Source organism: Macrobrachium rosenbergii, chromosome 47 (genome assembly GCF_040412425.1).
Source record: "Macrobrachium rosenbergii isolate ZJJX-2024 chromosome 47, ASM4041242v1, whole genome shotgun sequence".
Classification (NCBI taxonomy): Eukaryota; Metazoa; Arthropoda; class Malacostraca; order Decapoda; family Palaemonidae; genus Macrobrachium; species Macrobrachium rosenbergii.
Window position 1 is genome coordinate 13,652,391 of NC_089787.1, and position 12,102 is coordinate 13,664,492.

At 37.3% G+C, this 12,102-nt stretch overlaps 1 long non-coding RNA gene across 1 annotated transcript; it reads right to left on the bottom strand.

The window, feature by feature from the left end:
• Positions 1-585: 585 nt before the first annotated feature.
• LOC136830937 (uncharacterized) lies at positions 586-2,037 on the bottom strand. Its single transcript, XR_010850768.1, has 3 exons — positions 1,465-2,037; positions 1,123-1,264; positions 586-958 (listed from the first exon to the last, which is right to left on the bottom strand). It is a non-coding gene; the product is annotated as an uncharacterized lncRNA (long non-coding RNA).
• Positions 2,038-12,102: the final 10,065 nt, after the last annotated feature.

The window sequence follows — 12,102 nt, forward strand, 5'->3', positions numbered from 1 at the left end:
CCTGTGTTGCGAGCGATACTTTCATGGTGAAGAAAGGCGTGAGAAATATGTGGTCTCTAGTGAGCCGTGGGCACATCCTTATTGGCCTACTGGAGTCGTGCTTGTACAGCTCAGCTATATGTGACCAGTCAGCCAATTTGTCTCCAATAAGAAACCCATGGTTCCGTAAATTGTTTCTCACACTTTTGATCAGGTGAGGTGTGTCATACAGATAGTACACTTTGTTGTTGTTTACTTCAAAGTATGGGTGTGTGGGAGTAACACCAAGTTCTTTCACTGCTGCAGAATTGTTTGTGCCTTGGTCTGTGACACAGCGAACTGGGATCAGTCCTGTGTTCATGACATGTTTCACACACAGCTTCAAGTACTCTTGTCTTCAGTACTTAAGGTTTCACAGATCCTGCACTAAGGAAATATCCAATGGGTTGCTTCCATTTGCCAGTTATGCTCCTCAGCATGAAGACCCTGCATGATTGGCTGTCAAACCATCACAGTCTAGGCCTTCTACTGAATCTGATGACACATTCTTGAAGAGCCATTTTCTTGAAGAGCCAGTTTTGTGATTTTTGCAACATGTACAGAACAGAATCATGCCAGCCTTCTTCAATGCTGATCTTATTAAGTAAATCAACCAGCGTGCTTTTGGATGGTAGCGTGAACACTTTACTAAGGATTCTGTAAGCCTTTGGGCTGGCATTCTTCAATTGCAGGGCAACACTCTTCGCGCAGTCACTCCATCGGATGCCATTCTTGTGTCTTCCACTGACCTGCAGTTGTTCAATGACAAATTTGGCAGCCAGTGGTGGCAGACATTGTCTAATTATGGCATACACTTGTGTCATGGCTGTCTTTGGGACCACCTTCTTTTGCAGTCTTGACAACCTTGTTCTCAGTGCCTGCACTTTCCTCTTTAAACCACACTGCTGTGTCGACACCTCTGCTTCAGCTTGAGCAGTTTCTGTAATTAAATTAGAAAAATTTTTGAGTTTATGCTTCATAGCACACATCTCAACACACACCATGAGCACTATCTTTGATCCTTAATCATCACACTGAGGCTATACTGATTTTAGGTGCAAGGATTCCATATGCTAGATAACTATCACAGTTAAAATTTATTACCATTCATGGAACTGCTGTCATGGTCTTCTACTGCAGCAGACCATCCCCGATCGTGTGGCTGCTTTCTCCTCACATCACCACTCTTTGGGGGTTAGGGCAGTCAATCAACCACAGTATGCTATTTGGCAGCAACCCAGATTTCCTGTAATTTAAAATATATCATCTTCTATACATTCTTCCAGGTTCTTACTTTGCAGAAAAGACTAGATCAACACAGTGTGACCAAAGTGATCATTTACAATCCATGGTTTGTTATTGATAAGTTGGTGAGCCATGGTGGCAAAATACAGTATTGGCCTGTAGTCAACAACAATAAAATGTGGGTATTCCCCTGTAAATTACCTGTCATTGGGGTTTTTGAATTGGGATGTGGCAAAATGATCACTGCAAACACTGTGCCACTTCATCTGATCTGGACTTTTGCCTAGCAGGTCCTCTCTCCGAAGGTTTCTAATCCATTCTGCACACCTGAAATAAATTCAGTAGTTCCAGGTTATGGTAGATCTAAGCCGGCTGTCTGCAGTGAGCTAGGCTATGGCAGTTGACGTTTTTCTATAGAGCTTTATCTGCTGAACAAGAATTTAAAGTAATATTTTGTCACTCAGCTGTAATTAAGCTGTAAATTATCTTAGAACTGGTGTGGTAAAATCCTGAGAATAGCTAACAGTAAGGGGGACCCACTGGGAATTCAGAGTTTTTGGTGGGGTAAATAACTTGGGAAAAGGTTTGGATACCTTATTGTTGTATTTCCTGTTATATATGTCATTTGGAACATGAAAAACAAGCATAAAAAGAAGGGCGAATAAATGGATAGTGGGAGCCGTTCCAAAGGCACTTTTCATTCATTACTAGTACTACTGATTCTAAGCCTTAACACGCATGCGCTAGCTTTCGGTTCACCAATCAGCAGCTGCCGGTTTTCTGCGCTTAATGAGACTGCGAGAGACTGGCAATTGACATTTTTCTGTGTTATTTTACTTGAACAAGAATTTAAAGTAATTACCTCTTGCCAGAACATACGAGCTTGCAGGAATCTTTAAAAATGTAGATAAGGTGCTCAGCGCCGTTCTTCCACGGCGACCTATAGAGGCCACCAAAGTTGAAAGTGGAAATGGTAATGTTTTGTTTCCAGTTTACAAAAACTTCGAATAGTGTGCAGTGGAGCTACACTATGACAATTGACATTTTTCGATGTTATTTTACTTGCTTTTCAAGAGTTTAAGGTAATATTTTGCTGGTCAGCTGCTGCTAAACTGGAATTTACCCTTGAGCTGTGTGCGACCCACTGGTACAGACGTGCAGTTTTCAAGGGTCAATTACATTTTAGTTACAGCCTACTGCCAAAATATTATTTTAAATTATTGGTCAGCAGGTAAAATAACATAGGAAAACGTCAACTGCCATAGGCTAGCTGACTGCGGACAGTCGGTTTAGAATTACCCAGGTTATTTTTCATACATGATGATATAAAGAGACTGATCTATGATATTACATTGTATATACTGTAGGTACAGCAGCAAGCTTACAAACAACTACAGTGTATAGGAACTTGCATAATGGGACTGACTGTGATTTTAGAATTTTGCATCAGCTTTTATAATTGCTTTGGGGTAGTTTTATGAATAAACATTCTATCCCACACATCCTACATGGCCTATCCGTCTGTTTACAAGAAAGTGAGGTGTAATGAACAATAATGAATAGTATATAGCAGTAAACAAGCTGCTTACAAGCAGATGGGCTGACAAACTAATGTGCTCACCTGTCATTTGTTGTCCTTTGGAAAAGAGTAGAAGGCCACTTCTTTGTTTGTTTTTGTATACTTTGTACAGTTAACTCTTCCTTTTGATCCAGAAGTTTTCTTTTGGCCTGTGTAGTAGTGTAAATGATCCATGGAGAGATAATTTGTGAGACGCTGCAGTGACAGAATGATGTGTCTTTAGCAACCTCCAGTTACACACAATCAAAATGTGCTCAGCCAATTACAATGCAGCACATAGGAAGTCGGCCCTCTTGGTTTTCTCTGCTATATACTATGCTATCCAGCTTGTATTATGCTAAAGATAAAAAGGCCCATAAAAAACACACTATACTCATAATGCAACCAAGTATTTTGGACACCAGTACTTCTGTAATCCTGATCACGGGTGAAATTCACCAGTTATCAGGAATACAAAAGTATTGGTATTCGAAATATAGGTGTTTTTTATGAGTTTTTAGCTTCATAGTGCACGTTAGATTACAGTGAGACATTCATGTATCATGATATATATACTGTAATTATGCATTTTGACATGTGATGTAATCATGAATTGTGACGTGTTGTATAGTCAATTCAGTGAATTATGTGCTGTAATCATGAATTTGACATATGCTGCTATCATGTATTTCGACAGATGAAATTTACAAAATAGTACTCAGCAAGGAAATAAATTCTAATTACAGTACTTAAACAACATGCTTTCATTTTCCTGAAAACCAAAGTATATGAAAATATTATTACAAAGTAATTTTTTCTACCAATACTTGAGTGTCCCCCCCGAAATAGGTACAAAAAAGCCTTTAAACAAGGGCCCCTACAAATCAGAGGACTTGTATATTAGTCAAACAGTCCCAGGGTAAGTCATGATGAGTGTGTTTTGTGTCGTTTCTCTAAATGGGAACTGAATAAAGTACTTGGCAACACAGTAACCCAGTCACCAAAACTTCTTCCAGCTGGTTAGCATTCACTTAGTCTGAAAAGGTTCCTAACAATCTAGACAAACGAAACTTGAGACAGGAACATTGACATTTTTCCTAAATGAAATTCAGAGAGGTGTTTTAAATTACAGAACCAGAAATAGTCTTGGATATGGGATACAGGAGGACTTGAGAAAATTCTGCTGTCACTCTTGTTACTTTTTTTTTCAAGTTCCACTTAACTAACTTGACAGCATATTTGCCTCGTAAAAGACTACCTGAAGTAACAAATGGAATAAAGACTTGAAATTCATTCAGTGAGCTAAGACCATTTTTGGTAATGCAGTTTCATAATGTCTTCGAAGAACAGACAGTCAAAATGCCTCCCACTTATCATTATGACGTAGAGAATGCTATGCATGATAAGTATATTAAACACAAGACCAGTTCTTGGGTATCAATAACACGAAGCTGACTGTGTCCTCTTCATAAAATGATTTACAGAAGGCCAATTAGTTTTGCTACATATCCTGACTTCCATAATGCAATGCATAGCCTCAAATCTAAGCCAAGTTCATGAAGATGGAATATTCAGATACCGGGAACAGTAGCCATAGCTCCTTCACACTTCTTTGAGAGTGACGACACTTGGATAAGCAGAAGAACGTTCGAACTCCACAAATGCCAAATCCACCAAAGTAAGAATGGATCTCAAAAACGAATTCAATAGTCAGGTAAACGTTTCCCTGAGGTTATGATCAAACATTTGATTATAAGGAAAGTATTTCATTACTTTTGAAGAAGATATATGTCTAATTTGCCCTTAATGCGAACTGCTTTTACGTGTTCACTCAATAAAACGTAGAATCTGGTTAAACTATTAATTTGTGTGGTTCACGCAGTAACGAACTGATAGTCTATTTATATCAATCAATAAATCAGTAGAAACAATGTAGAGCCACTGGGAGCCGACACAGTAAGTACAATACCACGCCCAGGTAACGATATTTTTGTGAATGTTGCAACTTGTTTAATGTGAAGTATTAAAATGAATATTTCTTACGTTACCTTAACTGTTATATATCTTACATAACCTTAGTTTAAATAAAAACATCAAAAGCAGTAACTTGTGAGTGTAATTTATTCGGTACGAATTAAAAAGCATTTAAATGAATGTGAATGAAATATCATTAATGTTCAGTCATTTTTAGTTTACTTAAAATGACGACCAAGTCACCACTGTAGGCACGAGTAGTATTTTAAGCACATTTGATTATATCAGGCCAGCAGAAGCTCCCAGAAAGCAGTAAGACCAAACACACGTCCAAGAGTTTCAATTCACGCGATGCTTCTCGTATGAGCAACAGAGTTCGGAAAAGGGGATGCCATCAATGAAGGATACTACCCTGACACCCCTGCAGCTTCACCCCAGCCAATAAGGTGTCAGATCGGACTGTTGTCACATTCCCTTTACATTGACGAGTTAGCACAGGCAGTGCCCGCACCAAGGGAAGGCTCTGAAGGACGTACCATTGGTATGAAGGTAACCCTAGACATCAAAAAGTAGCATTCAGATACCCTCCTTGAAGGACAACTACCTGACCTTTACATTAAATTAAAATGGCTGTGTATAGTAAAGCTGTTTCCTGCATGTTCTGTAAATCAAAAGGCATAAAAATATTGGTCCCGTAATGTGCTCTTTGTGCAAATAATACAGTGTCCAGCCTAAAATATCTCTCGAATGGAATTGCTTGAAAGCAACACCTGCATGAAGTATGAAAGAGTTCCAACCATTAAATGAAAAGTTAAAAAAAAAAACAAAGTAGATCAAAAGCTCTTCTTCAAGGCTTCACTTCATTCAACAAGGAAGACTACTGCTGTGTACAATGGACCTATTTTGTACAAGAAGGCCCCAAGCAACAAGCATTTTAGCAGCCTCATAGGCTGTGAAGACAACCTTAAGTAAATCACTGGAAAAGGGCAAGAGAGAGCTTACCAACCACGGCCTGTATCGACTAATTCGAAAAATGAAAACCTCCAACAAAACAGACAGATAACCTTCTTGACTGTAGAGCATTACAGTTATTCTTCTAAAATCCTCATCCACATACAAAGACCTCCATGACTGTTAAAACAACTGCTTCCCGAAGTAATCAATTATTCTGTCTTCCCAGAAACAAAACGAGACGTTTCTTCTAGAAGTATAGAGCAGCACAAGAAGTAGTTATCAACAGCACATTAATAACCAATACCTAATAAAAAGATGGATCAGAACATTGCTGCAGGAGTCTCAGTTCAAGATTTATTTTTATTTTGCAAGAAACTGAGTGATTCTGGACAGTTCTTGCAACCTAAAATGGTCCTAATATAGATCACCAGAGCAATATAGGAACCAGGGAGGTACAACTGTCTCAGAAACCATATGAAAAGACGGGTTGAAATGAATAGCATGTTCGGGGCACAGACAATAAACACCAAAACAATGAGTGTCAACATGAACTAGATTCGAAGGTAGGCCTATGTAGGAATTCAGAGGAGGGAAGGACCTGACCTCAATTAGCATAAAAATCAATCCTCTGCTTCGTCACTTACAAGGAAGCAGAGAGCACAATGTGGTAGTGGCTACCACAATTTTTAAGGCTTTCCGATCAGTATATAAGCCTGAAATCTTTAGCTACACCCCACTGATAACAACATTCTCTGTGAGCTTGTAGACTTATCAATGGGCTCCACAAAATTTGGAACTACAAAGCCATCAAGGAGCCTCCATTTGCAAGGCAAAAATCGTAGAAGCATACCATCCTATTTCAGTTACTAAATGGTGACCCAAATATACTATACTACCAAAATCAAGAACAATAACAACAACAACAAAAGACATCCATTCACCAATGGCATCTTTTGCAAACAAGTTTTAATAACTTAGGTATCGAACTTGATTAGGCAATGGACAAGCAACAAGGAAAATTAACAGCGCTGTTGTGCTCTGATTTAAGGAAAGATGCAAAACCTCGTGATATGTATAGAAAGCAACATAAAAGTCATGCTGGGTAAGATGGAAACTGCGGAAATTATAGAAAATAAGGAGGGGCACAGACTATAAAGGGAAGATTACAGAGTATCTGTTGTTTAAATTACAATTTAATGAGAGCATATTAAAAGCAAGATCTTCTGTCTAGAAAAAATGCAATTTTGGGCTTTGAGAAATATGCCAAGAAGCAAAGATATGCCAAACTGAAACAAAAATGAGAGAGAGAGAGAGAATTCAAGTCTTTAGCAAAGCAGATGAAGACTTCTTTTAAGAGATTAAAGATAAAAAATATAAAAGAAAAACTGACAAAACTGATCCAGTACTTGTTTAAAGCAGAATGAAACCAATACTGGGCAACTGTCTTTACTTGTAAACAAGATTGACACCTTAACAGCATTACAAGCAAGTATACTCTTATTTATAAAGAGATTGTGACAAAATAACCCTCTTGAACATGGAAAAGTTACATCTGTAAAAAAACGAGCAGGAAAGCAAATTTCTGCATAAAAAAGGCTACAATAACAGACTGACCATATCAGCTGATGCCTGAATCACAACATATGTTCAGCATCTAGACCTACAAGCAACGCCTAAAGAAACATTTCAGAAAGGGCAGGAACCACTGATCTCACTAAATAAAAAAGTATATTAGAATCAGTAAGGACAGACACTGAGAGGCTAAGAACTGGGAAAATTAACACAAAGAGGAGTATATCCAAGTAGATTTAAGGAGCTGCACAGAAAAAGTAAAAATGTGAGCTTATTTCAGGGACTTTGACTTTTAAACTGGATTTAACTACGCTGGGACTTTCAGATTGTTTACAAAAGACAGGATGAAATCCATAGTGTATTTATATAAGAGCAAGTACTTAATGAATCCTTTAGAACAGGGAGAAAGCAATATAAATCTTTCATGCCAGGGAAGGTAAATCTAGACAGGATTTAGAATCATAAATACAAAATAAATCCTTTAGACAAGAGAGAAAGAAACCTAAAACAGCCCTGTTAAATCCCTCAAAGCGAAATAAATCTAGGAAACATATATGAGCACAATACTGAATAAATCCCTCAAAATGGAGGGAGAGAAGTTCAGAATGGATTTAGGTATGCGAACACAAAACATCTCCTTCTGACCACAATGATATAGAGTATGAAATTCATAATAAATCCTACATAATGGAAATCAGTTTTAAAACAGACTGAGGAAGATCATCTCAAAGAGAATTAAATCTCGCGTGAATTCAGGAATGGAGGACGCACTAAACACTTAAAAATAGTGAGTGGATTTAGGAATGCATCATAAGAAAGCAAGAAATCTTTACACCCACATTTGGAGGAAGTGTGAACTCTGCTATGATAGTGTTGTAAATTGTGAAACTGATGTTCCTGTAGATATGAAGGGGATATATTGCTTCATAATCTTTGGATTCTAGGAGGCAGCAGAGCTACTGACAGAAGTGAACAGCAAAATTGCTGAACAAGAAATTCAAGAAAAATTTAGTGTCAGAAGATGAGAGGAAATATTTTGTCACTATAATCTTTAAGAAATTTATTGTGACCTCTTTTCTGATTATTAAGACCGACCAAAATCACCAGTACAGCACAAAAAAAAAAGACTCCATATAAGAGAAACAAATTGAGCATGACCATTCAAAACTTTCCAACTAATATAACATGCAGGAAATTACATAATTATTGCTTTAGTGTTTCAATAGTCCTGTGTGCTCTCAATATGTCCCTGATTTCAACCAAAACAATGACTATACAGTGTTTTTTTTGCATTTCAATAATTCTTTAGTCATGGATGAAAGCATTAGGTTTGAGGCATTTGGTTAAATCATAAGACTTCAGTCATGGATGAAAGTGTGGTAATTCCTTTCACTCCAAGTGAAAAATCTCTTAAGACCTGACAGGTTCTTAAAGGGTACAGCTGAATGAATGAGTACAGCAACATACCACCTCAAAGATATCCACTCAACTGTGAAGAGCATAATACTAATGCCTTCTTTAAAATGGTTGGTATACTTATCCTCTTGAAATTCACTGACAAAGACTTGAGGTCAGCTCTTTAAATCCTAATAAATTCCATCATTATCCATTTCCATGTCAGTTTAATCCTCTTTGGGACCAGATATAGAATGAATTCTTTCAATCTCTTCTGTGCTGTATACTTTTAGGCTAAAGTCTAATTTTACTCCATGCCTTTCTAGACCTACTAGCAAATCTAAGATTTTTCTGGCTCTGGTCCCATGTCACCTAGTAGTTCAAGTTCTCTAATAACATGGACATCTGTAGTCTTATCTGGTTGACAGTCTAACTGGAAACTGAATAATTATTATTGTATAAAAAAGTATTCATCTTTACGACCTATCAATCCCATTCAACTGGAGCTCTAAGAACCTGAAGATCATGTCTGATATAATATTCATGAAATGCTTTTCATTATCAACGTCTTATATGATTTAAAAATAGATCAAATTCATTTAGGAACTACAAAGGCCTCCACGATAACAGTAATAGGTGCAACAAGATTATTTAACTCCTCTTACAAAGACATACCGAACAGTTGTCATTCTGTAATCTAGTTTAAAGCACAGACTTGCTTACAGTATTCCACAGCACACTTTATCTTTAGACAGAACCAAGCAACAACTCAGTTTCAACTCAGTTTATAAGAGCATCAGGCTTTCACCTAAACATCTGTCCGTCTGTCAATCTCAAACTGGGAGTAGCAAACTCTGCATGAAAGGCAAGCCTTACAAGTCCAAACTCCAAAGAGAGTTTCACTTCACACAAATGCTGCAGTTCACCTAAGTTAACTGTCAATATGATGAGGAAATGGAATACTGAAGACAAACGATGAAGACAGAGAAATCTGAGACCACAACACTTGGCTACAATTAGAACTTCCAAGAGACAGACATTCTCCTGACACATTTTCATAAAGAAGAACGACTCAGCTTTTGAAAAGTTCACCTGTACACATCACTGCCGGACAAAATCTATTCCCTATCTTCAGAAATACTGTGGCTCAATACACACTAGAGACAACTGTGGATAAAACCTTGGTAACATTTATGAATTCATGGCTGTAATTTCTATTCAGAACAAACTTACTCCAGTCAAAACAGTGAATGGTACCTTGAGTAGTGGAACCACACAAATCTACTCTCAGAATTATTGTAGCCATTTTACTCAACCCTTTTGATACAGATTAGCAGGAAGCAACAATACATGCACAGACATTTAACAAAATGAAAGGTTGCTGCACCAGTTCTGAGTGAAATGATGCAACCATTTGCATGTTGCACTTTTCTTTAGTCAATTGCACAATAAGAGACACAGCGTGCAAAAAGCTTGGACGTGTATAAGGTGATTCTGATCCCCTTTCTAGAAAGTTTTTGATAGCCTAAATATAAGAAATTATTCCCAAAACTCTTCCTGACCCTTCACGGGACAATGGTACAGTCCTAAACTAAAAAGGCCCTAGAATTAATGACATTTACATTCACGTTCTTTGTGCTTTTTGTTTCACAGACAGATGCAGTACTATAAATAGATATCAAAATTCGTTTAGTTATAAAATACAGGGAAGATTTTAGGCAAGGTCGTATTTGAAATACATTCACATTTTGGCAAGTTCAGCATCTTAACAGCAGAACGTATTCAGTTTATCAAAATATTTTTCCTCAAAGCTATGTGGAAGACCCACGCCTGATTCTTTTGCTCTCTGAAAATTCCATCTTCATAAGAACTATACTCGCCATCTTGTTTATGCATTCATCATACAAATCTGGCTACACAACAAAAACTAATTATACCTCTGAAAAACACCTTATAAAAAGGAAACCTTCCACTTGCATGGTAAAGTTCCTTAACAATTAAGAGTACTCATGTTTTAAAACAATACTTTTCAGGTATAGGATCTTATATCTGTCATAATTTAAGTATGGAACCAACACGAGCAGCAGAAGTTCTTCAAAGGGACTATGGACAGCATTGCCAAAGATGGTCTTAGATTACTGAAAGTCTTAAAAATCTTAATCTACATGTTTTCTAATCAGCCATCATTTAGAAAGGTAAATTTGCTCCAAGTTAGCTGAGCAAAACTTGAAAATTACAAGTGGGCAAATTACAAGTTAGACTCAAATTTTTCTTAAGTGTTCCTGTGACTAAGAGTATCTTTGGTTCTGTGACAAAACACCTCTAAAAATTCCAAGTTTAAGTAAAAAAATAAACTCTATCAGTAAGTAAAAATGTCAACATCACAGTCTTAGGCTACAGCTATCTCTTTTATGAAGCTGATTTCAGACACCTATTCCAATAAATATTGAACAACTGGAGGATGTCCAAGTGACAAAATGATTCCAGTTACCACACACCTGTCAAACAAAACATTTCCATTTAGAGAAGACTGACACAAACCAAAATTGTCATGAGAGTTGTTCTGTGCTGTTTGACTTCTAAAAGGCCTCTGGTAGCAGGACACCTGCCAGGAAGACTAATTTGCACCAGCACAGTCCTACAAGGTCAGCCCCCTTGGGGTGTGGGCACAAGCCTTTATTTATTTAACATTTCCAGTTCATCTAAACTACATCGGGAAGAGAACTTCAACTTTACATTACAATTAAAACTTCCTTTTGATATAAGCATGGGACCACATTTAACCTTGGAGCAAGTTTCTGTTGAATAATATTCATTAAGAGCCTGGTAAAACAAATTACAAAATACAGTACTCTGAAATGATTTTATGCTTTCATCTTTCTAACCCTGTGATGTATGTCATCAAATAATATGTAAGCTTCATTTACCTTAAAACTGCCCAACAGAAACCTATATCTCAATGCTTTTGATTAACTGCTTTAAGCTCCATTACATTACTTATTCAAGTAAATGGTGTCATTTTTCCAGACTTCAAGATTTGACATTACAAATCAAACAGCTTTCTACCTATCTGGTCGTAAATTTTTCTTCTCCCACTAATAAACGTTAATCGTTAATATTATCATTACTGGCCATCATTATCATCTTCACAGGCTTTCCTATGCCAGGAATTTCAACCTCCCAATATAGTACAGACCTAATTCATCATCGTTTTCCAAGATACCCTGGCTTTTCCTACAGGTCTTTTAGGTCATACTAGTTTTATATCCCGTTCTCATACATCTTCCAATCCTGTCATCACATGTCCAGCTATCTCAGTCTGTTCAAAGCCGCTGGACACAAAGTATTTCCAACATTTCCTCGTCTGTCTCCAACACACACTGGCT